The sequence below is a fragment of the Chironomus tepperi genome, unplaced genomic scaffold (assembly GCF_022539635.2).
Source record: "Chironomus tepperi strain 1889 unplaced genomic scaffold, CSIRO-AGI_Ctep_v1 contig_309, whole genome shotgun sequence".
Lineage (NCBI taxonomy): Eukaryota > Metazoa > Arthropoda > Insecta > Diptera > Chironomidae > Chironomus > Chironomus tepperi.
In genome coordinates, this window is record NW_027226431.1 from 1,172,735 (window position 1) to 1,187,856 (window position 15,122).

The 15,122-nt window shown below is 33.2% G+C and overlaps 1 protein-coding gene across 15 annotated transcripts in view; it reads left to right on the top strand.

The window, feature by feature from the left end:
* The window catches only part of sif (still life), a 116,806-nt gene that overhangs the window by 62,191 nt on the left and 39,493 nt on the right, over positions 1-15,122 (top strand). For 5 of the 15 annotated variants that reach the window (XM_070643142.1, XM_070643132.1, XM_070643133.1 and 2 more), the window contains exon 1: positions 13,539-13,930. The exons of 8 other annotated variants lie outside the window; for them this stretch is intronic. The gene's annotated coding sequence lies outside the window, so the exon portion shown is untranslated. Of the gene's footprint in view, positions 1-13,538; positions 13,931-15,122 lie in introns of those variants that run through there. 2 more of the 15 variants (XM_070643129.1, XM_070643131.1) reach the window with 1 other exon arrangement.

Below are 15,122 nucleotides of genomic sequence, written 5' to 3' on the forward strand. Positions count from 1 at the left end.
AGCATGGGGCAATCTGAGCATGGAACAACCTGCAAGGGACATCCTGTGCATGGGGAAACCTGTGCATGAAGAAACCTGTGCAATCTGGGCATGGAGCAATCTGTGCATGGGGCAAATAGGGGACTGGTAATAGACTGATAAGAGTCAAAATACAGCTTTTGCCAACTCAAATATAGCACATCTTATTTAGAAAATCAAACACCTGATCCTTAATTCGACTATATATCCATATTTAAAGTCAATTTGAAATGTGACACATGATGCAGAGCAATCAAAAGCTAAAAGGTACAAATATCACAAATGCTTAACATATTGAACAATAAATTTCCAAGCTTATCCATTTTTCAAATGACCATCCAGGTCACTAAGTTCTAAAACCCAAACAATAATCAAACAATATCCACCACAGCATCAGCATCAATAAATTTGCACATACTTTATGAATTATTCACTCAATTAAATATCAAATAAGCCACCAAAAGGACACAAACAAATCAAAATATTGTTGCCAAAATGCTGCTGTTCCTTTTCACTTAAACATTAAGTTAGTAGTCAATAGAATCAGTAGTCATGTACAGCATAAGCATGTAAGCAAGTTTATTGATGAAAGCAAAATTTCCTTTCTTTTGTGAAGTGTCGATGAAAGCGATAAAATGATAAATATACAGTACAAATACATACATATGGATTGTGCATGCATGTATAGTGTTTACTGCCTGCCTGCCTGTATAAGCACACATAAGAATTACGGGTAAATGAAGTAAAAAATAAATATCCTCTTTCCTGTCAAATATGTGACAATCATACAAAAAAAAACGGGCTTGAAAATGAAGTTTCCAATGGCAACAACAGTAACGGCAACTTCTTCCTTTCTTTTTTTTTTGGCATACACACAAAAAAAAAAGTGAATTTCTTTTCCTTTTATGAAAGCACAGATCATTCGACTTTATTTTTACGTTATTCTATAAACACACATATGTGAATGTTATGATGCCTGAAGGTATCTCAAAATGCCAATGCTGCTAGCTGCTGCTGTTGATGTTGATATATAAATATAAAAATAATATATGTATTCTAAAGACATTTTCTCTCTCTCTGTTTTTTATTCATCTTGACTTTCGAATTGTTCACATATCAAAAAATACACATCACGAAGCGACGGTGAGGAAAAGGCTGAATTTCTTTCCTTTAACTTTTTTTGACGCGCGTCTCAGCACATATCTCTATAAATATGAATGTACGCACCCAAAAAAGAAGACAGTATAATAAAATATTAAAAAAAAAGAAATGAAAAAAAAACTCCAAAGTCAAGTTAAGCTTTTACGCTATGTTAAGGAACGGATGGGGGAAATATGATGATTGCAGACAGATGAAATGACTAATATCATTCTCCATACCTCCCCTTCATTGCTGCTTTTTTCTTTCTTTTAAATTCCATTTATACATCCATTCATGTGTATCGTATGCCATTTCCCATATTCCCAAATGTCTTCATATTTTGTTGTTACTTTCACCGATGCTTCTGATGGGTTTGAGGTTTCAATGTCTCGCAAAAAAAGTTTTGCATTTTAATAAGCTTTTTAGTTGGAATTTAGTTGAAATGTCAAATATGAAATTTTAAATTTAATAAAAGCTTTGGTGCTTTTGGGGAGCTAAAGATGTTGGAATTTTTGGGAAAAGTAAGAGGATTCGGTGTCTTTTTGAGAACTTCTGGGAAAGTATTTTGGTTAGGTTGATGAGGTTTGGGGTCGACTTTTTCATAGAAAATGTGAGATAACTTTGAGTTTTGGATGTGTCACATGCTAAGTTCCATAGTTTTTGATTTAATCATTGTTTAACGTTCACAATTAAAATTGGAACTACAGCAATCCCGACAATACTGTTAAAAGTAATGAAATGGCTCAAGTTGGCATTCTGCCAAAGGTTGCAAGTAACCCCAGATGACTAAGTTTATGACTTTAAATTATACGAGCCAGGGTTTGATTCTCCAGCTTGGATAGGATATTGTGAAGTTTCCGAATTAGCATGCTTTCATATCACAGAAAGACCACTACGGTACCTGAAAACGGTCTCTATGTCTGTTCGGGGTTCAGATCAATTGTGATCCATTGTGTCTTTCAGATGACATCTAAAGCTGCCTCTTTCATTGATTACCAACTTACTGTACCATTGACTTTTGCTAGCTTGATTACAAGTGTCTATACAATAGTGTCTACTTTTAAAATTGATATAGCACAAAATAAGTGTAAATATTCAATATCAATCTGGTGTTTCCCATATGTGGCGCTATAATAGCTCTAGCTTTTGCAGCTGACATTAAGAACCATTTTTCACCAATACCTGTACAATACTTACGAACTCACATTCTCCATCATAATAATCTCTCAAATCATTTGATCTACTGGAACTTAGCATGGCAAAATAAAGCAATTTGAAGTGAACAGGTTGACTTTAAAATGCTTTCCATCTGACTCTATTGCTAGCCGAATTCAGTACAATAGTGTCTACATTATTTCCCTGATTTGCCTTATTTAATTGAGCTCCTGCAGGTCTTCATATAATCTATTAGATCATTAAGAGACATTTTACAAGAACCTGCCTCTTATAGACTCCTATCTCTAATAGGATTCGAACCCACATTCTCCATTATAATAATCGATTTCCAAATCATTTGATCTACCATCCACTAAACTCAAGACATGCAAAATGCCAATTTAAACAATTCAAATGAAGTGAACAGTACAGAACGTGACAGACTAGCCATTAATGCCAATTTGAATGCATCAAGTATGAATATCCAATTGCTATACTAACGATCCAGTACAATAATCTCAGACATTCAAGAAAATCCCACCTCAAGTCAACTCCACTTATTCCATAAATATTCATAAATTAACCCAATTTTTAACAATTCAGCATCGAGATACATAGAATCCCTATTAATATTCTCCAGCTAATATTCAGTACTGTTAGTGCTGCTGCTGCTTTGAGTTTGAAATTTATTTCACGTCGAAGCCATTGCCATTGTAAGATGTTCATTTTAAATACGAGCAGTACAAATAATAAAAGAAGGGGAGAATAAAGGCAGGCAACAAACATATTCACATTATGTATGTACCTTGCAAGTTTGCAAAAAGGGAAAAAAAAATTTTAAATTGGAATGGAATCTGGGATAAGCAACGGAGTCTAACAATAAATATATTGTGAATTCATACATGTATTATGCTGTTCATCTACACTTTTTAGAACTCACATGAAGCATATGCTTGAAATATCATGAAATGTCTGAAAATTAATGCTTGTTCCTTATTCTTATTTTTAAAATGTTCTCATTGAAAGTATAAATGGATGTAAATAAATAAATAAATGGGAGACAAATGAGGATAAGATGTAGGCATAAAACATGATGGATTTGATGAAAATCACAATTCGCATGATGGAACAGTAATCTTCTCTGATTGTCTTCATTCCAACCAAGAAAAATGTTATTGATGTACTGTCGTCTATCAACATTCAGTCATTCATCCTCGGTATGCCTTGCAATCGACTTAAAAGAGGATGAGACACAAATTCTTTGAGAATTTATGTCGATACGTGGATTATCGCTTTTCATTCATTCAAATTCATGTCTATTCTTTATAAATGTTTGGTTGATGCATGCCTTACTGCTTACTGTATGTTCTTGAGAAATGAATACTCATAAAATGTTAGTAAATGTAATATAATTTAAAATAAGGAATCTTAATCTTCTTCAGAACAAGAAGACTGAATGTGAATAGATAATTTAGTAAGAATTACACAGACTTAACCTGCCACAAAAAAAAGTATAAAGTTATTTTACAAGCACATGGAAATATCATTTATTTTGTTGAAAAGCTTTTCTTCATCTTACAAAACATGTGTCTTAAAATAAAAGCTTTTTAACAGAAGATTAGGGGTTATTCATATGTTAGGGACGTGTTATGCTTGTCACTTTGGACTTGTTACCCTCTTGCATCTGTAGAACACAATCAATATCTTAACAATGACTAAATGAACTGAGGAAATGGTTGTACTTATATAGCACCAGAAAAATGCTCACTATGCAGTTTCTATTTGTGCTAAGTCATGGAGTTACATATTTCCTGGGTGGCGTTCTGCCTATGTCTACTACACATCCTTAGTAGTTACTTAGAGATGTTTATTAGCCTCAGGTTCGAAAGACAATGAGTCATAAGCTTGGATGTAACACAAGGATCGAGCTTACTTATTCATTGGTCATGCAGATCAGATATTATCAATGACTGTCCTCAAATGGCACTTTAAGTAGTATCAATCGCTTACTTCTTCTGGTACAGAGTGTAGAAATGGCCGAAAATCAGGTCCAGGCCAGCGTGAATTTTGACTCAGCCCAAATTTGATGAAATCTGGGCTCAGGTTAGAGTCATGTTGGCTTGGAGCCGGATTTTGGCCATTTCTACACCATGTGCCTCGCGAATCAATCAAATGGTTCAGTTCTGTACAGCATTAATGACCTTAGGTATTATTCAGAGACACAAAGTATTTAAAGTCAAGCTATATGAAGTCCATCAAGAATCCACTTAAACTTTGAACTCTGTTTGGCTTCTAAACAGCTGCCACTTGTAACCTTGTCTAACTCGGTATTCTATCGAATAATTCAAGCTCAGCATAATAACCTATTAGGCTGATTTAGGTTGAACTTTTTTGCCCACATATTTAACAAGCTATAATGGTTATTGAGGATAAAAAATTTATCATCAATATTTTTGAAATTGATTGGAATAAAAAAAACCGCAAAACAATCATTTCGGAAGGTAGCAAGTTGTTATTATTTTTTGGTGGGCAAATTTAGGTTGATTGAATTTTTACTTGAAAATAATTTTTTATGCCATAAATGCAGAGTTTTGATGTGCCTATAAAATTATTTTATGGATGGGTTCTGCAGACTTTTGAGGGTGATGAATTTTTTAACAGTGAGTAATAAAGGAATTTTGAAAACAATTAAGTTTTATAAAAGATGATGCATTTTTAAATTGGTGGCTTAAATGACTGAATATCGTAGGGATCTTTCGCAAATGACATCAATAAAGATTAAGTTTAGAGACCCATTTTCCACCTGAACAGCACAAGTCAGTTAGTTGATCCAAAATCTAGGACCAGGCCTGTCATGACTCACGAGTGATGTCAGATTTTAACCAAAAAAGCATCAAATCAGAGTCATGATTCCGGATTTTTGATCGATTAACTGATTTATGCTCTAAGTGCCAACTTAGACATGGAATATCAAATGTCCGGAAGGCATACGGCACAGAAAAAACAAAATTCTGACTCCGGATTTTTGTTCGATTAGCTGAATTGTGATTCAATATCAATCTGCTCCTAAAAATCCAACTGCATAAGACTGTCTCATGTTCTTCCAAATTCATCTTGAAATGACTTCAACCTCTACTCATCTAGCTGTAAACTTGACATTTGATTGAAAGTTAGACAAATGTCAACTTTTTATGATTTGCTATGAACAGAGAAGTTAAAAACTAAGCATATGATCGACTAGTCGCAGTATATTCCTCTTGTGCTTCACTAAAGTCAGCTCAAACCTAGACATTCTCATCTATCCTAAAGACAAAAACACAATTTCCAAATAAATACAGAACTTGAGCTCGAAGTCAGCTTGAATTCTATATAGATTTGAGTCGAATCAAGTCAAATTTTCTGTACAAAATCAGAGTCTATTTCGAGCTCTAGACAGATCAATTCCAAACTAATGCGCATCAAGCACTAAAACTTAATGCAACAATGTCAATAACTTGTACCTTTTTTATAATTTCTCAAAGAGAGCTTTGCATAATTAACCAACTTTACTTGATTCAACTCATTCTCTGTCTCTCATATATGATGGAAGTGAAGACGCCTTAAAGATATTTTCGTTTCGATGAAAAGGGAAGATAAAGAAGCATGAAAGAAAAGAACCAATTTTCTTGTTGAAAGAAGGGATAGAAACTTTCTTTTTTATTTGTAATACCAAATATTATTGATATTTTTTAACAAAAAAAGCGAAGAAAGAAAAAGCTTAATAAAAAGTTTTGAATGGAATGGAAGTTTATAAGATTATCATAGTTAATCAATCAACATTAATAAATGTTGATAATAACAACAAAAAAAGAGATTCTTTTTTTTTCCATGACTTTCATTTCAAGTATGAAGTAATCATAAGTAATATACTCGTTAAGTATAAAGAAGAACAAGATATCATCTCTCTCACTCTCTCCCTTCACTGTATAGATATTGTGGGTGGAGGAAGAATTCATGCTTAAGGCAAGGAATATAAAATCTATATATACATATATATATAAAAAAAATTAATAGACTTTATAGCGATTAAACGTATGCTTTCATACGGAAATAAAAGAAAATTGATACAAAATAAAATAAAAAAAGCCAGCAAACAATAAAAAGCTTTCTCATGGTAGATTCGCGTGTGGGGTATGATACAAAAAAAGGAAAATCATTCCCAAATAAAAGGAGACACACACATACACAAACAGTAAACAGATAGCAATATTAAGATGATGATACTGCAAGTGGAATGAGAATCAAAAGATGTTAAAAAGTTGTTAAAAAATTTGCAAATTGATGTTGGATGTTGATTTTTTGGCGCGCATTTATGAAGATTGATAAGTTGGAAAAGGTTCAAAAGATGAGAATTTTGCGACATCATATTCCAAAGTTCAAAGCACGTGTTTATTATTATCACTTGAGCATTTTGACTTTTTATTTTGGCTTCATTAAAGCTTTATTGAGACTTTAAATGATTGAAATGTGTTTAAAATGAGTGAGCAAAGCATTTAACATCATGTTCCTGTAGTTAATCAATAGCCAAAGTCCAAAAAATCAAAAAATACAGATTGAAACTTTTTGTAAACAAACTTTGCTGAAAAATGCGTGAAAATTTCAAAATTTTCAAAAATAACGTTCAGTTTAGTTCAAAATCAACAAAACCTTGCCAAATTTATCACAAAGATAATTTTCCTAATTACTTATTAACTTCCTTAGCTAGGGCACATGAAGGCTTATTGTCACGAGTAGGGAATGTCTAAAGACAGCTCTATCCTTTGAAGCCAATTCTGCTAATTCAGGAATTTTCTTACCACAATTTCCGTAAGGTCATCTCCAACATCCTCCTCACAACTGCTAGGAAACATTGTATATCGTCCGGGTTTCGAGACAAAAATATTTTTCGCTTCCATAAAAATTTATTTCTAAGCAAGCAAAAAGTGATCAGATTTGTTTTGCAAAAAAAATCGCTAAAAATACCAATTTTCGAAGAGTCATCAAAATGCGAAAAGAGAGAGAGAAGAAAAATAATAAAGAAAATTGCGATTGGAGAGGGGGTAACGATAGCAACGATGCCCACCAAACGAGCATTAGCAATATCACAAAGAAGTATGTACATGAAGTACATATCGATAATAATCATAAAAAGGAGAAACGATGAAAATGAACGAGAAGTATTCATCCAATCCAGTTAAGTTTCTTTATCTTCATATTTTCTCACTCATACTGTACACAAACATATCTCCCATCCATATTGTGCAACTTAGTCTGATTGTGATATGATGGAAAAAAAAGACATAAAGAAAGGAAAGTGTAAGAAGTAAAAAATAATAATTCAAAAAAAAAAAGGAACGACGATGAAGATGATTTTTATGATGAAATGTAAAAGTAAAGTTTCTCTATCGCCATTAGATGATAATATTGCAGCTATCACAACTTTTTTTTTTCATTATATATGTCTTTTAATTCCTTTCTTTCATTCCTCTCTCACTCATTTTCAATGAGTTAATTTTTATGAAACATGAATGTGAACTTAACGGATTTAACGATGCGAGCATTCACAGGAAGTTCATTAAAACTTTTCGTTCTCATTACAATTTTTATTTTAGCGTTGTTTTCTTTGTAAATGTAAATTTGACTTTATGCATTTTGTATGACATGATGGGTTTGTTTTGCTCGTTTGACATTCAAGGTTCATGAATTTCGAGTAGTTTGGATGGAAACTTATTAAAAAAATTTTAGCATGGTAATGGAGGTGTCTTAAGATTCTTGTTTTGTGCTGGGAAAGTCTTGTAGCAGTTGACCTTGTTTGTAGTGTCAGGATTAGGGGTAGGATGCAGGAAAATCACTTGACATAGCACGATATAGACACTTTCATACTTAACCGTCAAAATTTGAAAATTAGAAAATTTGAAAGTTCAAAAATTCAAAAAATTGAACTCGAAAGTTCGAATATTCATAATTTCGCTTTCTGGTGGCTAGTCTGTCGACAGTGGGGAATATAGCGATATCAGAAAATGCCACAGGAAGGTATGACATACTTGACATTTGGTCAGCTTCTGAGTCAGACTTTGACTTTCCCAATTCTTGAATTCTCCTTAATTCTCATTAAATCGAGTGCAATTCCATTGCAATTGTAAGGAATGTTGACCCCTGAATACTACCCAGACTGCCACAAAGATCATAGCGCTACCCTAAAATTTAATAATTCAACATTCCATACCGAAATATTCACCATCAACATTTTTTTTCAATTTAAATTTACAATTTTTACGTAGCAAATTTTCTTACTGAGAAATAAAAATCTCAATTCTTAAAAAATTCACAATCTTTGGGTTTGGATTGAGTTCAAGTTTTTTTTTTTTTTCATACCGCAATAAATCTTTTCCTGCTGAAAATTATACCATGTTATCTCTCATGCTATAATTTGAATATAATATTTCGAACATTTTGAATATCAATTTTATTCCAATTCGAAAAGATTTATTAACGTTTTACTTCTTCATTCGAGTGAATTTCTTTTCCGCTACATCATATAAAAATTTTTTGGAATTAAAATATTTATTCAAAGCTTGAGTCGTGATTTTTGTGTCATTAGTAGACAAATGATCCTTTTGGAATTGAGGCTTTTGATATTAAATTAGAAAGGTATTGTACATAGTCAAGTCAATTTCTATAATTGAAGATTTTAGAATTAAGCTTTTTTCTTGGAAAATCTAAAAATTTTCTATAGATTCTTTGAAAGGGTCGTTGTCTAGTTATGTCTATTCACTATTTAATGGTGAACATGTAGTCAGCCGATGTCACGGTAGTTCAATAATGTTAGTGTCGAGGTAAATAGGAGAAAGAGGTTTACTATCTTGGTTTCAACTTAGCTCTTTAATCTAATAGACATGCTCATTTTATGTTATGATACTTAAATCTTGATGCCTTAATCATTACGATAGATGCCTTCTGTGGTGTCTCAACATAGTGGATTCTGAGATTTCAAACCATATATAGATCAATTTGTCACTGTGCATACTTCTGAGGCCTGGACCTTAGGCAGATCAATTACGATCCATGTCTTCAATATTGTCTGAAAAGAGTGAAATTCCCATCAAATATCAATGTCCTTTTATAGGCAAATCTGCTGTTCTTAGAGTAAAGCTTCAGCTATCGATAACTATCAAATTTAGGAATTACTGATCGGACTACTTGTATCCGGTTATGAGTCAGATGGGTTCGATTCCCACTATAATATATCAATGCTTTATAAGCGAGGATTTCAGGATAATGCATTCAATGCTTAGATACAATACAACTTCTTAAGACGATTGTGTCTGATTAGATGAGCCAAAGTTTCTCCAAATCTATGCTAGGTACAATTAAAGCCAAGTTGCGCAAAAAATGCAATTAATGTCCAGCATCAAAGCGAAAGAAAGACATATCAGATAAGAATGCTTTAGACTGATTGTAGATTCAATCAAACAATTCCTACACTTAACTAGACCGTCATTTATTCACTACTCCATTAAAGGAATTAATTTTTAATCTTCCTCACGAGAAAGTCAACCGACAATTCAGTTCCAATTAAAAACTTAATGCATCAAAAGTGCACTTTACAAATCCATCATCCATCATAATTTTTCAACTTGAATTTTTTCTCTCTCATTCTTCTTTCCTTTTATTATGGAAAGGAGCCATGACGGCTATGATGTGAAAAAAGTAAAGTAAAATAATAGAAGCACATGGAGATGGATAGAAGTAAAAATGAAATAAAAAAAGTTCCTTTTTTGTTGATCTATGAATGAAGATAAAGTTTTAATGAATGCATTCGTAATCTAAGGGGTTAGTCTCTCACTTCCACATACGTCTATCGTCAATTCCTTCTTCATTCCTTACTGCACGCAATATGTTCATCGCCTTTATGCGTATCATTACGACAGCATCACATATTTTATCTAGCTGAGGCGCAAATTGATTAAAAAAATATTTTTTTTTCCTCTACTTCCTCTCATTCATTTCTGTTACTAATCTTGCAGAAAAATAGAAAGCAAAGCTTTTTCACAAAAAAAATTCTCTTTATTTTCCTTTCTACTTCATGCCAAGATATATTTTCATTACACACGAAACTGGGGGGAAGCAGCAAAAAAAAGGCACACGTTATGGATGTGAGAATATGAGGCATCACAGCATACACATATGGATGTACGCTTTTTTTTTGTTTAAAGAAAGCAAGAAAAATAAAATCATGGGGAATTTTTGCACGACCTGCCTTATTTCATAAATCATAATATGGCAAAATATTTTTATACGCTTAGCTGCCAGTTTTTTGGATACTTTTTTGTAATGGGTCAGTTGGAAATAAGGTTTGTCTTTAAAATGGAGTATTTTGAGCACACCTTTATCTGCCTTTATGTTGCAATACTTTAATGAAAACCAGTTTTAGAGCTTTTTTGAAGAATTCTGAGAATAAGCATATTATCTTAGTGACTAGCTACATAGCTGACAAACTGGATGATTAACTAGCTAATTGGTAACTGACTGGTTATAGATGATATAAAAGCTTTAAACACAACGGACATTCTTTCCGCTCTCCCGAAATGCATACGAGGTCAATTTCGACCAATTTTCACAATCGAGACTGAGATCAGTGACAGGTTTCGAGACTAAAAGCGGAATTAAGACCGATATTGGAACCGAAACCAAGACTGAGACTGGGATCGAGACCAAAACCGAGACTACATGAACTTCGTACTCGGAATTCTCGAATTGTGAAGTCTTGGTAACATGAACTCTTTCTCCTTAGCCTTGGGTGATTCTGACTTCGAGTTGGAATCGGTCGAATCTGCCCCAATGCTAGCGTCCCACCAGCCTATGACTATTTAAGTATTCGAAAGACATTTGAAATTGAAAAAGTTCCGAACTTTACCAAATCCGGTCACATGACAGAGTTACGTCAGCTAGAAACAACATTTTTTGTCATTTTTAAGCTATATGCTGCTGTGTGCCTTCCGTGGAAGATGCTTCAGGAATATAGTAGGAAATTGTGTGAAGAATTTTGTCATAATAGTTAACCTGTTAACTTGAATTGCATAATAAACTCAAATAAACCCTTGAGTTGCTTGATAAGCTAGTTTAATGACTAAATAGTCAAAAGACTAACTTTACGATCTACCAGCTGGTCAGATGAGTCATAAAAAAAGGAACAAACAGTTATCGACATTTCTTTGTTCATAGAATTTGCTACAAAATGTAAGTTTTACACAGCATAACACTCCAAATACTGAACATCACAACTGCATTGTCCCAAATTCCTTCAACAAGACATGGAAACCTGGCTAAACGTTTTTCATTCCTTCATGCTGGCTGTATGTACGTGAAGCATTTTCTCACATCTCACCCGAAAAAAAAATTAATTTCATTAAGTTTATGGAACAGTCGAGAAAGAGAAAGATAGAAAGAAGAGAACTAAGCATAAGGATGATAAATAATCTTGCCCTGCATCAAGTTGTAACTATCTCCTCATATAATATTCATTTGAAAAAAACAGTATTGCAGAGGCTCTCACCTCATGAAAAAATATTCATAATAACCCCCGAAAAAAATAAGTATAAAAAAAGGAAGGAAAATGAGAGAAAAGAAAATGATTTTCATTTTCCTTCTTTTTCAATGTGCAGTATACAATATAGTCCAAAATATACACAAAAGAAAGTTAGTGAGAGTGAGAAAAATAAAAAAAAAAGTTTCAGATTAAACATTTTTCACAAATACTGTGATGGAAGCTAAATGTACACACAGAAAAAAAGTTGCAGTCGTATGATAATGATGACGATGGATGGAACAAGAAAGGGAAGAAAGAAAAATTTTTAGGGACTTGCATGGCAAAAGCTACATGAGCATTTCTGGTGAAAATTTGCTCAATTTTCTCATGAAAAACAGTTTTTTTTATCATTTACTAATACAAATGCAGGTCACTAATACATAGACGTGTTGGGTGAAAAATAAAAATAGCGAAAATGGGCTCCGACAGAAATGCTCTGACAAGCAGGCGCCGTATATCGAAAAAGACTTTATGGGAACACAAAAAATGTAATTTTCTTTGTGCCAAAGCTCAGACGAGTGCTTTTTACTCTCTCATATCCTCTCAGCAGTTCCTCTCATTACTCTCATTCTCTAGCTTTGCGTAATTTTGATTTGCGTCATAAATTGAACAATTTTTTTTGTTCCTTTCTCGAACTGACGTCCTAGCCATTCATCTCAATTTTCCCATATTTCCAAAAAACTTTTGTTCCTTATCTTATACATTGTCATCAAGTTTCTAGCTCAAGGCTTCATATTTTGTAATTGCATGACAATTTTCTTCTGTCTTCCTTTCCTTTTCGACAAGCTTGCTCCGTTTGCTTGTTGGTGAGAAAGACTGGAAAAAATGAGAGAATCCTCGATTTACTGTCACTAATACTGTGTAACAATATGAGCGCATACAACATACAATGAAATGACAGGATGGTGATTTAGCTCTGATCACGGGAAAAGAGCGAGCGTGCGAAAAAGAAGAAAATATATAAAAAAAATAAGAAAAAGCTTTTTGCCGTAAATGCAAATGAACGAAAAATTCAATTAAACAACATTGTGGCTTAATATCTATTGCGGATAAACGTTCTTATTATAGGCCATAAAAAGATATTTTGTGTTTTTTTTTTTGCTGTTTGTCTGACTTAATATCTGTGTGTGTTACGTGTTCCATTTTTTTTTCATCATCATCTTCGAACATCCAATAATTAAAATTCATAGAGTTGCTTATAAAGTGCTTAATCATGGGTGAGTGTGGACGTAGTTTTGGATATTTACTAGAATAGATAGTCACAAGAAGAACTTTTTCCTTATTTTGCGCTAAATTTTCTTCTTAGTCACTGAAAAAATTATTTTTTTTATGTCATATTCTTATTTTCGAAAAAGTAGTTCGCATACCGACGAAAAGCTTCTCCTTAAAAGTTTGCCATAAATGCGCTCAAACTCACACTAGTGTAAATTCCTCTCAATTTTTCGGAAAAGCTCTCACAAAGCCTTAATTCTCTCAATTTAAGATTCTCTCAATTTTTCCATCTATTCGCAAGTAAAGCTCTGCTTAATACAATCGCAAATCTTGCTCACTGAGATTTTTCTCACCAATATTACATCGTCACATTCGTACATACGATATGCGAAAAATTGGGGAAAATACATGAAAAAAAAAAAATTTTCCTCCTTTTTTCCTACACATCATCATATCGATTGGGAGTTCGGAACAAAACGGTTGTTTCGGTAGCTCCAGTACGAGATTTCTCTAGTTTTTTTTTTGTGTGAAAAAAAGAAAAAAAGGAGGCAGAAAAAAAAGTGAAATATTTTTTGGTTCTTTTCTTTTCCTATTTAACAAAAAAAATATAAAATAAAAAATAAAAAAATTAAGAAAAATTCACAAAAAAAAGAGGAAAAAATTTCGCGGGCGTGAAAAAAAAGTTGAAATCGAGTCGGAATTGGAAAAAGTAGAAAAACGCGACGATAGAAAAAGAAAAAAGAAAAAAAAGTTCAATTTTTCGTGACGAAAAAAGAAGAAAGTAAACGGATTACTAGTGTAATTTAATCATTTTTTTCCCTTCCAATATTTGCTATGGCTCCCCCCCGTCAAAAAGTGTGATATTGACGACATGGAAAAAGGATTAGGAGCCATCGACGTGATACTACTGCTGCTCAAATCCAGAAAAAAATTCATAAAAAAAAAAAATGTTTTTTTCACCATCATCATCATTTTTTTTACGTATAGATATAGACATGTACATTTGTGTGAAAGTTTTCTTTGTGCCATTTTTTTTCCTTTTTCTGCGACATACATTTGTACAAAAGTACAACATACCCGAGTAACATTTACAAAAAAAAGAAAGAAAAAAAAATGTGAAAATTCTGGGGCGATTCGCCTGACAAATTGCTGCAATTTTCATTTTCATTGTCACTTGGGAGTACAAATTAAAATATTATTTTTTTTATTGTGGACGGACATGGCAAAAAATTTTGCATCATCCATGGATACGGAGATGGAAGGAGAATCGGATTTTGTGTGAAAAATGTCGAATTAAGTCGATTTGAGTTCATATCAGAGCTTGAAGTCGACAAAGTTGAAGTTGACTTGAGTCGATAAACTTGTAGACCTAAACTGCGTCGATTTCGAGTCTAATCGAGTCTATTTGATTTTTTTGAATCGACTTCGACTCGATTAGACTCGATATAACTCGACTAAACTCAATTAGAGTCGATTATAATCGATTGAACTCAACTAGAACCGATTAAGCTCAATTAGACTCGACTAGACTCGACTAGACACTAGTTTGACTCGACTAGACTCAAATAAACTTAACTAGACTCGACTAGACTCTATTAAATTCAACTAGACTCGACTAGACTCGACCTAACTCGACTAGACTCGACTAGACTCGACTAGACTCGAATGGACTCGACTAGACTCGACTAGACTCGACTAGACTGACTAGACTCGACTAGATTTGATTAGACTAAAGTTGACTAGACTCAAACTGAGGTCTACTTCTGGAAACTAGTCGATTAGACTCGACTATGACTCGACTCGACTCGACCTAGACTAAACTCGACTTTAGTCGACAATTAGAGTCGACTAGACTCAAGCTGAGTCGACTAGACTCAAACTGGGTTGACTAGACTAGACTATACGTGACTAGACTCGACTTTAATTGACTAAACTCATATTGTGTCGACTCCGAGTCAACTCAAATAAACTTCGAGCTCTGTTTCATACA